The 15,897-nt window shown below is 45.2% G+C and overlaps 1 protein-coding gene across 3 annotated transcripts in view; it reads left to right on the plus strand.

Moving 5' to 3' along the window:
* The window catches only part of SH2D1B (SH2 domain containing 1B), a 48,009-nt gene that overhangs the window by 8,537 nt on the left and 23,575 nt on the right, over window positions 1-15,897 (plus strand). The window contains exon 2 of one of the 3 annotated variants that reach the window (XM_064143981.1): window positions 12,998-13,217. The exons of 1 other annotated variant lie outside the window; for it this stretch is intronic. The gene's annotated coding sequence lies outside the window, so the exon portion shown is untranslated. Of the gene's footprint in view, window positions 1-12,997; window positions 13,218-14,687; window positions 15,088-15,897 lie in introns of those variants that run through there. One more of the 3 variants, XM_064143983.1, reaches the window with a different exon arrangement.

Genomic DNA, 15,897 nt, shown 5'->3' on the forward strand with positions numbered 1-15,897 from the left:
AAAATCATTATAGTATGTAGTTTGGAACCTGGTTGCTCTACAGGTAGTCACCCAACATTTGCATCCTGTGCTATCTATCCAGCTCTACAAGTCTATGTCAAAGGCAGGGATTTCTGAGGCACAGTGTAATGTCCAAAACAATGTGCTCCTCTGTGAAAGGAAAGAGTTGATTGTAAAGCCAAAGGTTTGGTGAGAAGGATGTGTACACAGGGGAAGTGCTATATTTAATCAGTTTAAATCTGTCAGTGTCTTGAATGGTTAATGCCAGAACCTCTCTGGTATTAATATAATACTAATAAGAAAGATGAGGCTGATCTTTTTAGCATGACCTGTTGTTAAAGGACAAGGGGGTAATGGTTTTATACCAGCAGAGGGTAGATTATACTAGAGACAAGGAGGAATTGTTTTTACAGGGATGGTTGTGAAACACTGGAACAGGTTGCCAAGAGAGGTGGCAGATCACCCATCCCTAGAACTATTCCAGGTCAAGTGGGGCATGGCTCTGAGCAACCTGCTCTAGTAGATGTTCCTCCTAACTGCAGGGAGGTTGGAATATCTGGCTTTTCAAGGTCCCTTCCAACATAAAGCATTCTGTGATGCTATGATTAAGAACTCATTCCTGTTCTGCTGTTCTTTCATTTCTGTTTGGAAACAGAGTCAAACTTGGACCTGCATCTGAGTAGAATCACAGAATGGTTTGGAAGGGACCTTAAAGACAATTCAGTTCCCATCTAGTTGAAGTTGTTGCTTTTCTGACTTTAGAGATGAGGTTACTCTCCTCCTCCCAGCATATTTTACACTGCTACAAATTTAAGATGCTGTATTCACACACACAAAAAACCTGAAAACTAAAAGACCTCCCACAGACATCATTAATCATATTGTGTGGTTTTTTTCCCCCTTCTTAAACCTATGAAAAATGTCATTATATCTTTCTCCACCAACAGTGACAAGACATGGGGAAAAATAGTTTTGCTCATTTGCTCTTTGGTTTTCTCTTTGCAGGGTTCATTATACTGTAATTTGAATAGGTTGAGGGAAGAACCAAAAGGGAAAAAAATCAATTAAGAAAAGCTTCCAAAACACTCTGATCTTCTCTGGATTAATTTCTGCAATTCATAGAATTGTTTTGGTTGGAAAAACCTCTAAGATCATGAAGTCCAACCCTTTTGGGGAAAAGGAGACAGAGACATCCATTCAGGGCTAAAAATGAAGGTTTATCCTCCTAAAAGCATTAAGAATAGGTAACAGAAGTGTTGAGGCTTTTTTTTCCTTCTCATTCTAGATTATTTTTAGAGAATCCATCACAAAGGCTAATGGAAAAGCTGGCAGAAGTTTGAAGTCTTGCCTACTGAAAACATGAGGTAGGCAGTATAGACTCTTGTCTAGCTGGACGTGCCATCTATGATATGAACCCATCTTTCATAGAAGTAGATTAATTAATTACTTTGCTCACTGCCAGAAGCACAAAATGTTTTGTTTCCTCTTGTTTCTGTCCCAAAATTCATCAAAGATGAGATAAAACTAGCTTCCCCCCAGCAATTAAATGGTGAGATAGACAATCATCTCTACTTGATGACTCTTAGGCAGAAAAAAAAACGTTAAGAAATTGATGAATGTTAAATTAGCAGTAAAGATGCTTCCACCTGTAGGAGTTATTATTCTGCAGAAGGCATTCCTCAGACTGTAATTAGTGCTCAGCTAGTCACTTTGTAAAGCATCAACTTCATACTTCAGAAAGGAAGCAGCGCGTGGTAAAATAGAAAGCACTCCACACAGCTAATGTTTTAAGCACAAAATTAACACCAATATGTCCCTTCACTAACAAATGTTAATTAATGGAGCTTTATGTTGTTCATGATGACACAAAACCATCCTTATTATTGCTACAATTTTACTTCAGGACCTTGAGCCAAACTTCATCTGGTAACCTGCCCTGGCGTGATTTTCATAGATTCATAGAATGGTAGAGTGGTTTGGGTTGGAAAAGCCCTCAGAGATTATCTAGTTCCAATCCCCCTGCCACAGACAGGGACACCTTCCACCAGACCAGGTTGCTCAAGGTCCATCATCCAACCCAGCCTTTAACAGCTCCAGGGAGCAGGCATCCACGACTTCTCTTGGCTACCTGTTCCAGTGTCTCAGCACCCTCGCTGTAAAGCAAGTTTTGCTGCCGCTTCGTTTCCAAGGGCAGAATGCTGCTAGGCTAAGGCTTACCTGCTGCTGTTGCTTCTGGGAATCCTCCCTGGCCCTTTATCAAGTGATGTTGGCAGACTTTGGATGCTCTTTCGCTTTGGACATGTCGATGTGAGTCTATGTCTAGAGCTGCCTTCAAACCCAGAGGTCTCCAGTCTTCTTTTCATCTGCTTTCTTACAAACAGGAAATGTGGTTTAGGCTCTTACAACCCCACTAGCAAACCTATCGTCTCCTTGAATGCTTTGCCTCCAAGAGAGGAATAAGATGTTCATTTGCATTTATTAGTCACCTGTCTTGCCACAGCAGAGCCTGTTAGGTCCATTTTATGTGATTTGAACCTCCTTTTGTACTACTCATATGGCCCGTACACTAAGTGTTCCCCATTGTGTTGAATTCAGCAAGTCTCTAGATACCTCTTGAAATTAACTACAGAATTGAAGGGGGCCTACAAGAAAGCCCAGAGGGAACTTTTTACAAGGGTTTGTTGTGATAGAAAAGCAGGGAATGGGTTGAAGCTGGAAGAGGGGAGGGAGATTTAGACTGGATGCTAGGAAATAATTCTTGACAGTGAGGGTGGTGAGCTGCTGCAAAAAGTTGCCCTGGGAGGTTGTGGATGCCTTCTCCCTGGAGGTGTTCAAGGCCTGTTTGGATGAGGTCTTGAGCACAATGGTCCAGCAGGAGGTGTCCAAGTCCATGGCAGGGGATTTGTAACTAGATGATGTTCAGTGTCCCTCCCAACCCATACTGTTCTATGACTCTATGAATTATGTTACCTAGGAGTGCTGTTTGGCACTTTATCTCTTGAGGTTTCCGTACCAGGTCTGGAAGTCCACGGCTGAGAGAGTCTACAGTTTGGGTAAAGGGGATTCAGAGGCACAAGACAGAAGTGACACCATTGCCAGCTCTAGAAGATCTCAGCATGCTTCCTCTGTGTGTCTGGCTGAGCAATCCAGAGCAGTTGTCAACCAGCATGTGGCATATGTCTATATTTATCTTTAAAATGAATGAAACATGCTGGGGTTCAGGTAGGGGAGCCATTTTCTTCTCAGAACCAGAGTAGCTTCATCCAGAGGAAGCTTCCACTGTCAAAGAAACTTTCTGTTAACTTCTGAGGTTTTGAGTTCTTGGGGTTTGTGGGAGTTTTGCAGAGCAAACACATGGCAGGGGGGTCAGAACTAGATGACTTTTAAATTCCCTTTTGAACCAAATCATTCTATGATCTCCAACTTGCATAATGTAGAACTTAGTAGTGTTTCTTACAAGGAAATTTAATCACATGGAAAAGTTTGTCTCTTCGGAATAACTGGATTGAAATAGCCTCATTGAGGAAGAGACTTGTGAGAGAAAATGTTCTTTGCAGTAGATGCTTATTTAAGATATTATTGCTTTGGGATATTTTAACTGCCTTAAAAATATTTTACAGGCTTGGCATCTTATTTGAACGTGAAGGAGCAAATTAGTCTTGATTAATATAACTAATTCCCCTTGAGTCCAAAGGTGATTCATAGACTCAGAGAATGGTTTAGGTTGGAAGGGACCTGAAAGATCATCTACTCCATTCTCCCTTCAAGGCAGGGACACCTCCCACTAGAGCAAGTTGCTCAAAGTCTCATCCAACCTGGCCTTGAACACCTCCAGGGAAGGGGCATCCACAACCTCCCTGGGCAACCTGTGCCAGTGTCTCACCACCCTCACTGTCAAGAATTTCTTTCTAATGCCCAGTCTAAATCTCCCCTCTTTCAGATCAAAGTCACTGCCTCTCATCCTATCACTACAAGCCTTTGTAAAAAGTCCCTACGTAGCTTTATTGTAGATCCTTTTCAGGTACTGGAAAGCTGCCATAGAGTCCCCCTGGAACCTTCTTGATGTACAGACTTTATTACTACTACTCAGAGAGTCTAGAAAGACTTCTTTGTGCCACTAAAAGACATCTGGGGACTGCCCTAATTTCTTAGAATGTGAGCAACCTCATCTAGTGGAAGGTATCCTGCCCATGGCAAGGCATTTGGAACTAGGTGATCTTTCAACCCAAACCATTTGATGATTCTATGAATATTACAGTGAAATACTACCATTTGCAAGTGTAATTGGAGCAAATGCAAATGTAACAGGCTGCTGCCACAAGGCACCAATGCATCTGACTTGATAAATCTGCACCTCTCATTTACTTAAGAAGTCATAGAATCATAGAATCAACCAGGTTGGAAGAGACCTCCAAGATCAGCCAGTCCAACCTAGCACCCAGCCCTATCCAATCAACCAGACCATGGCACTAAGTGCCTCATCCAGGCTTTGCTTGAAGATCCCCAGGGACGGTGCCTCCACCACCTCCCTGGGCAGCCCATTCCAATGGGAAATCACTCTCTCTGTGAAGAACTTCTTCCTAATATCCAGCCTATACCTACCCTGGCACAACTTGAGACTGTGTCCCCTTGTTCTATTGCTGGTTGCCTGGGAGAAGAGGCCACCCCCCACCTGGCTACAATGCCCCTTCAGGTAGTTGTAGACAGTATTAAGATCACCCCTGAGCCTCCTCTTCTCCAGGCTAAACAGGCCCAGCTCCCTCAGTCTCTCCTCATAGGATTTGTGCTCCAGGCCCCTCACCAGCTTTGTTGCCCTTAATTTATTACAGTTTTGCATGCATGCACATTGCCAGCAAGCTGTATGCTGCTTTTGTGTTTCTTCTACCTTCCTGAAGCTCATATAAGTTAGACCTGACAAAACAATCAGCTTCAAGCAGCTTATTTCTGTAGCAGCTCACAAATTCCAAACTTTCTTGGAAAAATTATGTCATTTTTCATACTTGGTGGTGTCGTGGAAACTCCCTCACAAAGAATGAAAGAGAAAACATTTGCAGGCAAAGTCTTGCAAAGGGTAGGTGTCCCTGCAAGGACATTTCTGTTGCAAGGGGAAGTATCTGTTAATAGTGGATCTTCTAGGATTTGCTGGGGAAAGGAATTGCAGCAGAAATTGTTTGTTTGATTAGATAAAGCCTTTCAAGCAACTGAAGTGGTCATTTAGTGTCAGTGCTTTAGCAGTAGTAGTGGGACTGTGAGCTCTAGGCAAGCAGTTGCACTTGATGATCTCAAAGGTCTTTTCCAGCCTCAACAGTCATATGATTCTATGAAATGCTTTGAGGGCAGCTTAGACTGGTGTCTGCTCTGGTTCCAATCTCACCAACACATCAGAGAAGCAGAACTCTTTTTGTCTATGCACGTGTCTCTGCTTGGATGATGCAGGTGCAGACCTGATGCTCCTTGCGTGTGGTGAGCATCAGCGAGCAAGAATGGCACAGAGGAAGAAGTCAGCATAAAAAAGCTGTCAGAAAGAGTGAGGCTTTTCAAGCCACAGTTAAATACTGCAGACAGTTCTTCTGACTCCTACAATAAACTCTATACTTGGTAATAAAATGGGGAGGGGGGGAAAGTCGTTGTAATTTGTGGACACAGAGCTGAATGTCCCCATTTTACTGAAACCAGTGTCAGGCACAATGTTGTCTGCCCAACTACCCCTGAAATGATGGCTCCTATTACACGCAGTAAATGGGTTTCCGGCGGGGAAACCACAGACTTCTTTCTTTATTCTGACAGCTACAAACCCCTATTGCCAAGGAGCACAGAGAGAAATCTTCTTATCTTGGTAATTCTGCACTGTCAAAATTTCCACTGAAAGCTAACCCTGCAGAAGCTTTGGGTGGAGGTTTTTTTGTGTGCGTGTTGGGTGCTAGCAGACAGCTGAGCAGTTCTCTGCATGGCGAGCAGAGACAGAACTACAACAGACCCCACTTCATCCTTAACATGCAGGAGTAAAGTGTGGCCACTCCAGGGATTTTGTTTTCCATTCATCCAGAACCTGCAGGAGTAAAGTGTGGCCACTCCAGGGATTTTGTTTTCCATTCATCCAGAACCTGCAGGAGTAAAGTGTGGCCACTCCAGGGACTTTGTTTTCCATTCATCCTTAACATGCAGGAGTAAAGTGTGGCCACTCCAGGGACTTTGTATTCCATTCATCCAGAACGTACAGGAGTAAAGTGTGGCCATTCCAGGGACTTTGTTTTCCATTCATCCAGAACCTGCAGGAGTAAAGTGTGGCCATTCTAGGGACTTTGTTTTCCATTCATCCAGAACCTGCAGGAGTAAAGTGTGGCCATTCTAGGGACTTTGTTTTCCATTCATCCAGAACCTGCAGGAGTAAAGTGTGGCCATTCCAGGGACTTTGTTTTCCATTCATCCAGAACCTGCAGGAGTAAAGTGTGGCCACTCCAGGGACTTTGTTTTCCATTCATCCAGAACCTGCAGGAGTAAAGTGTGGCCACTCCAGGGACTTTGTTTTCCATTCATCCAGAACCTGCAGGAGTAAAGTGTGGCCATTCCAGGGATTTTGTTTTCCATTCATCCAGAACCTGCAGGAGTGAAGTGTGGCCACTCCAGGGATTTTGTTTTCCATTCATCCAGAACCTGCAGGAGTGAAGTGTGGCCATTCCAGGGATTTTGTTTTCCATTCATCCAGAACCTGCAGAAATAAATTGTGGCTGTTCCAGGGACTTTGTTTTCCATTCAGATAGCTGCTGTATCCTGGAAGAGATGTATCAGGTGACAGAATGAGAGGAAATAGCCTGACATTGTACTAATTGAATATTATGAATTGGGAGCAGGCTGCTCAGGCAGGTGGTGGAGTCACCATCCCTGGAGGTGTTAATGAAATGTGTGGATATGGCACTTTGGGACACGATTTAATGGCCATAGTTGAAGGTTGGTCTGAGCAATCTTAGAGGTCTCTTCCCACCAAACCAATCCTGTGATTCTATCATTCTTTGATTAAATGAACAACTGCATAATTGGTGTGTATGTAGGTTAAGATAAAGAGTTGAAATAATGACTGTGAAGGTAACTCTTGAAAAGTGCTCAGTGATGCCCTGGATTAGTGAGCTTGAACTGAATCACTCAACTACTGAATCTTTCAGCTTCACAATATTGTGGTTGCATCTTTATTTAAAGAACTCTCTGGTAACCAGATAAAAGTGCTTGTCTGGCCACATTCAGGGCTGTTAGAACATTGTTTTCTTCCTGCTTCCTGCTCTGCAGCACATCTGGGGACAGCAAAGGGGAACACTAGTTGCCTTGTACCATAAACTGTCAGTGGCTTGGTGGCATTTGCAGAAAGTGCAAGCACAGGTGCATGGAAAATGTCTTGTCCCATAAAATGTTGAAAGGGGTGGTGGTTTGGGTACCCCACACTTTGGAAATCACCCAGATTAGACTCAGCTGGCTCTGGAAATTTGAATGCAGCTTATATTTACAGCTAGCACAATATAGGTCAGGTCACACACAGGAACACATCCAGACACACCTTGAAAGCCTCCAGAGGAGACTCCACAACTTCTCTGGGGAGTCTGTTCCAGTGCTTTGTGAATCTTACAGTCAAGAAGTTCCCTCTTGTATGGAGGCAGAACCTCCTGTGCTGCAGCTTCCATCAGTTATAGACAGAAATAGACAAGGTAAAAGGTTAATACAGAAACACAACAGCCCTCCTAGAAACCTGAGTCCCCAGGAGGGGCTCTCAACCACCCTTCCATCTTCTCCCACCCCTTTCAACCTTACCCCAGTCCCAAGGAAGAATGGAGGTTCAGCCAGAGGGTTAGGAAGCAAAGTGGATTAATCAGAGACGGCAGAGGAAAAAGATGCAGCTCAGAGCTCCCAAGCAGAAGTGCCTTATCTGTTTGGATTCTTGTTCTTATCCCTCTCAGCAAGCCTGTGAGTGAAGTAGACATCACCACTGTTTCCCTTTCACAGCCTGTAATCTAGTTCTTCTCACCAAAACATTCTAGCTAGCTTCAGACTAGCACAAAAGGCTATAAAGTGATTTGCTCTACATTAGCATGCACATGTTGGCATTTCTCAGAGGTCAGAGTTAAGTATAATATAGATATTGAAGGAGTTTTCTTCAGCCGGGGAAGGTTGTGGGGTGTCCTTCTGTGGGGACTTTTGTGGCTGTTTGAGCTGATCCTCTATTTACTGATGGTTCCTGTCACCTTGTTGGAAACAAGAGAAAATGGAGAGCTGCAGTTTGGAGCCCTATAGGGGCAGTGGCTGAAACGAAAGCTGGAGAAGGTGAGTCAAGCCAGTTTGCAGAGGTAAAAGCTATCCAACTTGCTCTTGACGTGGCTGAACGTGAGAACTGGCCCATGCTTTACCTCTATACTGATTCATGGATGGTGGCTAATGCCTTATGGGGTTGGCTAACGGACTGGAAAAGAAATAATTGGCAACGGAAAGGAAAGCCAATTTGGGCTGCTGATTTATGGCAGGACATTGCTACCCGTCCAGAGAAAATCCCTGTAAGAGTACGACACACAGACGCTCACATGCCCAAAAGTAAAGCTACTGAGGAACATCAGCACAACCATCAGGCAGATTTGGCTGCCAAGGTGTTTCAGACAGATGTAAATTGTGATCTGGATTTAGATTGGGAACACCGAGGTGAGCTGTTCTTAGCCCGGTGGGCCCATGATTCCTCAGGACATCAAGGCAGAGATGCTACCTGTCAATGGGCACGGGACAGAGCAACCAACATCTCCATGGACGCTATAACACAAGTTATACATGACTGTGATATTTGTGCTGCTATTAAACAAGCCAAGCATCTGAAGCCCTTGTGGTATGGTGAGCGATGGGCAAAGTACAAATACGGTGAAGCGTGGCAGATTGATTACATCACTCTACCTCGTTCTCGGACTGGAAAGCAGCATGTGCTGACCATGGTGGAAGCAAGCACCGGATGGCTGGAAACCTATCCAGTTTCCCGTGCCACTGCACGTAGTATCGTTTTGGGCTTGGAAAGACAAATCCTGTGGCAACATGGCACAAAGACAAAACCTGCCTGGATGCATTCCTGTGCAGCCAGCCCGAGATGATCTGGCTTTGGAAGGAGTGGTGGGGGGGGGGGTGTGTTATGGAGGGGTTTTGTCTGTGTTTGGGGTAAGATACGAGGCTGATTTTGAAGGTTTTAAATAATTATATATATACAAAGAGAATTTCTCCCAAACTTATACACAGTTAACCCACGCAAATTCTTTGTATGTGGTTAGTGAAACTATTTTACAGAATGCCTCTTTACAGTGGGGTTAAGCAATGTGGTGGAGCTTTGGGAAGGTCCTGATCAGACAGTCTTGTGGCATAAAGTGCCACTGCTAAAGTTAATCAAACTGCTTAGCTACTCAAGTTGAGAGAGTTCAATTACTCACTAATTGGAGTGTGACAGTTTGGGTGTTCCCTGCCCCCCCAACACTTTAGAAATCACCCAGACTAGACTCAGCCAGCTCTGGACATATGAATGAAGCTTATATTTACAGCTGGCACAATATACAGGCAGATATTTACAGTAGATACAGTTATAGACAGAAATAGACAAGGGAAAAGGTGATACAGAAACACAACTCCCCTCCCAGAAACCTGAGTCCCCAGGAGGGGCTCTCAAGCACCCCTGCACCTTCCCCCTGCCCCTCTCAACCTTACCCCAGATTAGAGGTTCAGCCAAGAGGTTATGAAGCAAAGTGGCTTAGGCCAAAATGGAAGGTGAGGTTAGGGAGATGCAGTTCAGTCAGAAGGAGAAAACTGTTAGGTAAAAGCAGGGCTTGCTTGCCCTTACTTGGACAAGGCACTAACAAGTGCATGAACACCTGTGCATACCTGTTTATCACTTTGGGAGGAGATATAATGCCCAAGCCTTTGTTTTCCTCCCGCCCTTCCTTCCCCCACCAGCAGAAGGAGGGGGCGGAGGGCAAGACAGGACCTGTTTTAGGCCCATTTGCCTTCCATGACAAGACCTTAGTACTTGAAAGGAGCCTACAAGAAAGATGGGCAGGGACTTTGTAGAAGGCCTTGAAGTGATAGGATGAGGTGCAATGGCTTTGAGCTGCAAGAGGAGAGATTTAAGAAGACATTCTTGACTATGAGGGTGGTGAGACACTGAAACAGGCTGCCCAGGGAGGCAGCAGGACCCCCTTCCCTGGAGGTGCTGAAGGCAGGCTGGATGAAGCCTTGAGCCACCTTGTCTAGTGGGAGGTGTCCCTGCCCATGGCAGGCAACTGGGACTAGATGATCTTCCAGGTCCCTTCCAAGCCAAACTATTCTATCAATCTATGAATCTTTGTATGCTAAAGTTTGCTTTCTTCTCAGTACTTGATGAATGCTTAGAACTGTCCATGTTCGCTGTGAGCCAAGCATCCTACAAAGCATCAGTTGGATACCTCACCCTATGCTCTACCTGAAGGTGAACTTTATTTAAGGAGTTCTAGCACCATGCTGAGATAGAGACAAGTGTAAATTCTTTCCTGTCACCCTTGGAGAAAGTAGTCTGAACAATCAGGGTATTGCAGCTGCTTGGTGAGGGGGGGAAAAAGTGTGGCTGACCATTCTGGTTTGTGGCTTTCTTCTGCTGAAGGGTTTTTTTCTGTGTTTGAAATGTACACACTGTGGCTTTATGTGGTGGGACAGTTCAGAGAGGGTCAGTTAATCACACAAAGGTGGCAGGTTCCCATGTGCCCTGCACAAAGTGTTCTACAACTTCGTACCAGTAATGAAACTGGAGTGTAAAGAAAAGCTGGAGTTTTCTCTGTATGTATCTAAGTGCTTTTCTTTGGACCACTCTTGACTTCCAGTGGACACCACTGCTAAGACTACTGAGCAGATGTGCAGTGCTGACATGCAAAACGCAGAGTTTCTTTCTCTATAGACAGAGGCTAAGCAATCACAGAATCATTAAGGTTGGAAAAGACCTCTAAGATCAAGCCTAACCTTCTACCCAATGCTTTCATGACCATTAGACCATGTGCCAAAGTGCCACTGTTTAGCCTGGAGAAGAGGAGGCTCAGGGGTGATCTTATTACTGTCTACAACTACCTGAAGGGAGGCTGTAGCCAGGTGGGGGTTGGTCTCTTCTCCCAGGCAACCAGCAATAGAACAAGGGGACACAGTCTCAAGTTGTGCCAGGACAGGTATAGGCTGGATGTTAGGAGGAAGTTGTTGCCAGAGAGAGTGATTGGCATTGGAATGGGCTGCCCAGGGAGGTGGTGGAGGCACCATCCCTGGAGGTGTTCAAGAAAAGCCTGGCTGAGGCACTTAGTGCCATGGTCTGATTGACTGGCTAGGGCTGGGTGCTAGGTTGGACTGGATGATCTTGGAGGTCTCTTCCAACCTCGTTGATTCTATGATTCTACTCATGCTTTGAACACCTCCAGGATGATGACTCCATTGCCTCCCTCAGCAGCCTGTTCCAATGCCTGACCAGTCCTTCCATGCTGAAAAATTTCCTACTATCCAGCCTAAATTTCCTTCACTGCAGCTTGAGGGCATTTCCTCCTGTCTTGTTATTAGTTATTTGGGAGAAATGGTTAAAACCAGCCTCACTGCAACCTTTTTTCAGGGAGTTGTAAAGAGCAATGAAGTCTGCCTTCAACCTCCTCTTCTCCAGACTAAATAACCCCAGTTCTCTGAGCTGCTCCTCACCAGAACTGTTCTCCAGACCCCTCATGAGCCTCATTGCCCTTCTCTGGACATGCTCCAGCACCTCAATATCTTTCTTCTATTGCAGTGCCCAAAGACACTTTGCAGTTCTTTTAAATAGACTTTGAAAGGTACAGTGCAGGCTCTGCTCACAAGGGCAAGAGACTGACAACCACCAAAAAACCAGCAGCTTTTCTGGGTTTAAAAATGGAGCAGCTGTGGAGGAGCTAATTCTTGAGGACATCCAGTTCTCTCTGTGTGGTTCAAGTCCAGTTACCTTCACTGTAAGAGATTACAAGACTCAGTCTCAGGCCTCTGAAGAATGAGTCCCCAGTCAGGTTTGTTATTAAAGCAGCACAGAATAGAATCATAGAACCACAGAATTGCTTTGGTTGGAAAAGACCTTTACAATCATCCAGTTCAAACATTTGCCAACTCTACCAAGTCTGGTGCTAAACCACATCCCTTGGTACCACATCTCTGTGTCTTTTAAACATCTCCAGGGATTGGGATTCAACTGCCTCCTTAGGGAGCCCACTCCAGTGTTGAGATCCCTTTCAGGGAAGAAGTTCCTTCTGGTATTCAACCTAAACCTCTCCTGGTGCGATTTGAGGCCATTTCCTTGCATCCTATCACCTCTTTACTAGGGAGACCAACACCCACTTTGCTATAACCTCCTTTCAGGGAGTTGTAAAGAGTGAGGTCTCCCTTCAGCCTCTCTTTCTGCAGGTGGAGCAACCACAGTTCCCTTCAGCTGCTCCTCACCAGACCTGTTCTCCAGATCCTTCACCAGCTTCACTACCCCAATGTAACAGATATTTCCTTGGGTTGGGAGGAGATTTTGGGGGTTGTTTTTTGCCCTTTTGTTGCTGCTGTTGTCCTTCAGGTGTGACAGATGGTTGACAAGCAGCAGTGCCAGCTCAGTAGCGTGGGTGCCATTCTTTGTGGTCTGTGATCACACCAGTATCACTGTGGGCTGGATACACTGTGTGAGTTAGGTTAATTCCTCCCTAACAAATCCAGGTCACTGCACACAACACATTTCTGGTGTTAGAAATCAGGAAGCCATTGAAAGATGAATGCCAATTGTGGAAGGCTGTGGACTTCAAAGGCAAGTAGGGAAGGACAAGGAGTTCTGTAGAACGCTGCATCATTTACAGCACTCATGGAAGCATGCCAACCTCCCCTGATTTATGTGTGTGTATATTTGGACTTCTTCCCCTCTTGTTATCTCAGAAATTGATCCTGTTTTGTCCTGCCTCTGAGGCTATTTAAAGCCTGTGTGATGTTCCATCAGCTGCCGCAGTTCCAGTGACTACACTGCAACAGATTCCCAGATGCTCCATTTCAAGAGGACAAGGACATTCCTGCCTGATTGTGGAGATGAGGACAGCTGGTGTGGCTGCTGACTGGACCATGGATACCTCTGTTCTGGGGATCAGAAATGGGGCTGGTATTAGTGAGAGCTTCCCAGGATGTGTCTTCCTCCATTCTACACCTGGAGATTTTATCTGAAGGTGACACTTTGGAATTCATAGAATCATAGAACTGTTTTGGTTGGAAAAGACCTTTAAGATCACTCAGACCAACTATCAACCTAAGGCCACCATGGCCATTAAACCATGTCCCAAAGTGCCACGTCCACACACTTTGTGAACACCTCCACAGACAGTGACTCCGCCACCTTCTTGGGCAGCCTGTTCCAATGCCTGGCCACTCTTTTCCTTACAGCCAACTTAAACCTCCCTTGGCACAGTTTCAGGCCATTTCATCTCATTCTATCACTTGACACTAGGGGGAAGAGATGTATTCCCACCTCACTCCAACCTCCTTCCTTTCAGGGAGTTGTAGAGAGAAATGAAGTCTCCTTTCAGCCTCCATCAGCCTCCACTTTTCCAGACTGAACAACCCCAGCTCCTTCAGCCTCTCCTCATAAGTCTTGGTCTCTTTGCCAGCTTTGTTACCCTTTTTTGTTGCCCTTAGGTAGCCTAAGGACTAAGTGATATTACAGAAACCTGCAAAGTGGCCTTGATGAGTGTGCTAGTTTGAAGCAGGCTAAAATGTTTTGGTGAGAAGAACTAGACTACAGGCTGTGAAAGGAAAACAGTGGTGATGTCTACTCCCCTCATAGGCTTGCTGAGAAGTATAGGAACAAGAAATAAAAACATAGATAACCACTCTCACTTGGGCTGCTGGTGGGGAACTCTGAGCTGCATTTTATTCTCTAACCTCTCCCTCCATTTTGCACTAACCCACTTTGCTTCCTAACCCCTCTGGCTGAACCTCCATTCTTCCTTGGGACTGGGGTAAGGTTGAGAGAGGTAGGGGGAAGGTGCAGGGGTGGTTGAGAGCCCCTCCTGGGGACTCAGGTTTCTGGGGGGGAGTTGTGCTTTTGTATTACCTTTTCCCTTGTCTATTTCTGTCTGTAACTGTATATACTGTAAATATCTGCTTGTCTATTGTGCCAGCTGTAAATATAAGCTTCATTCATATGTCCAGAGCTGGCTGAGTCTAGTCTGGGTGATTTCTAAAGTGTTGGGGGGGCAGGGAACACCCAAACCATCACAATGAGTCTCCTGTGTGCCAAATTTACATGCTGGCTCTAAACACTGTGCCCTCACTAGCATTGTTTTGGTCTATTGTCACAGGTGGTGTCATTTGGCTGCCCAGCAAATTCCTACCAAACAGTGGTGGACAGACCAATGGTGAGATGCCTTCAGTGGCACTTGGGAAGGAAGGATCCCACTGGTATTTACTGAGTGGCAGCCTCCAGAAAGGCACAGAAATCATTTTTGCTCTGTGACTTCTTTGGTTATTTACCCCAATAGATTAGCCTGGAGTTCCTAGCTGAACTAATATGATCCTTGTCCAGCCACTTTGGAGGGAGGAAGGTCTAGCAACTGAAGGAGATGAAAAGGGGCATGTGAGCAAACACTTAAGAGACTCCAACCCCAGGCATGAGAGTGCTCTGCTGAGGTAACCTGGGCTGGAATGCGAAGAGCTCCATCTACTGACGCAGGAGGACACAAACCACCTTCCTCTTTACAGAACCGCTCTCCACTCCAGACGTAGGCTTGGACAAATGTCTTGGCCAATCTCAGAAGATGCTTGCTGTTCAAAATATGAAACCCCTGCGAGTGCAGGTCCATTACGCTGAACAGAGAGGCCATAAAAGCATCAGTAGCTCTGACATAAAGCTGATGGATTATGTAATAATGCTTCCTGTAGAAGGTGGATCTTCATTCATCAGCTACATCTGCAACTGGCTTCTGGAGAATGAAAGCCTGAGTGCTCCAGTCGCATCGCAGACCTTAATTAGCATCATAGAGAGGCTGAGCCAGATGGATCTGGGATGCAGAGACTCTTTCAAGACAAATCCTCCCAAAGGTTAGTAGAGGAGGATGGATGGGTTAGGGTTAGGGATGGATGGGAATCACTACTACAGAATTATGCTGAATGTCCTCCAACTGATAGCCAATTTCTGTCTGGCATGTGTAGAATGCCCTATCCCTCAACTGGAGAGTCTTCACTTCTAACAAGACTACAGCATACAGAAGATTGCCTTCAACCCTTTCTTTCCCATCATCTTCTGAGATAATACCTGAAGGGGGCTTATAAGAAAGCCACGAAAGAACTTTTAACAAAGGCTTGTTGTGACAGGACAAGGAATAATGGATTGAATCTGGAAAAGGGGAGATTTAGACTAGAAAATAGAAAGAAATTCTTTACTGTGAGGGTGGTGAGACACTGGAACAGGTTGCCTAGGGAGGTTGTGGATGCTCCCTCCCTGGGAGTGTTCAAGGCCAGTTTGGATGAGGCCTTGAGCAACCTGCTCTCGTGGGAGGTGTCCCTGCCCACATCAGGGGTGTTGGAACTAGATGATGTTTAAGGTCCCTTCCAACACAAACCATTGTATGAATCTATGATCTATAATGTCTTTAGTCCCAGTTCAGGTAACAAGATTAGTTTGTTATGGGTGTTGTCTAGGACCTTCATGTTCCACCAGACCTTAAATTCAGCATCAAACAGAGACTGAAAAACAACCTCTGTTATTTTTGCAGGTGTTCCCAGAAGAAGCAAGGCTCACCTTTGCTTGTTTACTTTCTTTAATTACATTTTTAATTTCAGATGTGTTCAACTGAATGAATCAAACATGTCTGCTAGGACTGGGGAAGCAGCACTGGATTTTGTGCAGCA

The sequence above is a fragment of the Pogoniulus pusillus genome, chromosome 5 (genome assembly GCF_015220805.1).
Source record: "Pogoniulus pusillus isolate bPogPus1 chromosome 5, bPogPus1.pri, whole genome shotgun sequence".
Classification (NCBI taxonomy): Eukaryota; Metazoa; Chordata; class Aves; order Piciformes; family Lybiidae; genus Pogoniulus; species Pogoniulus pusillus.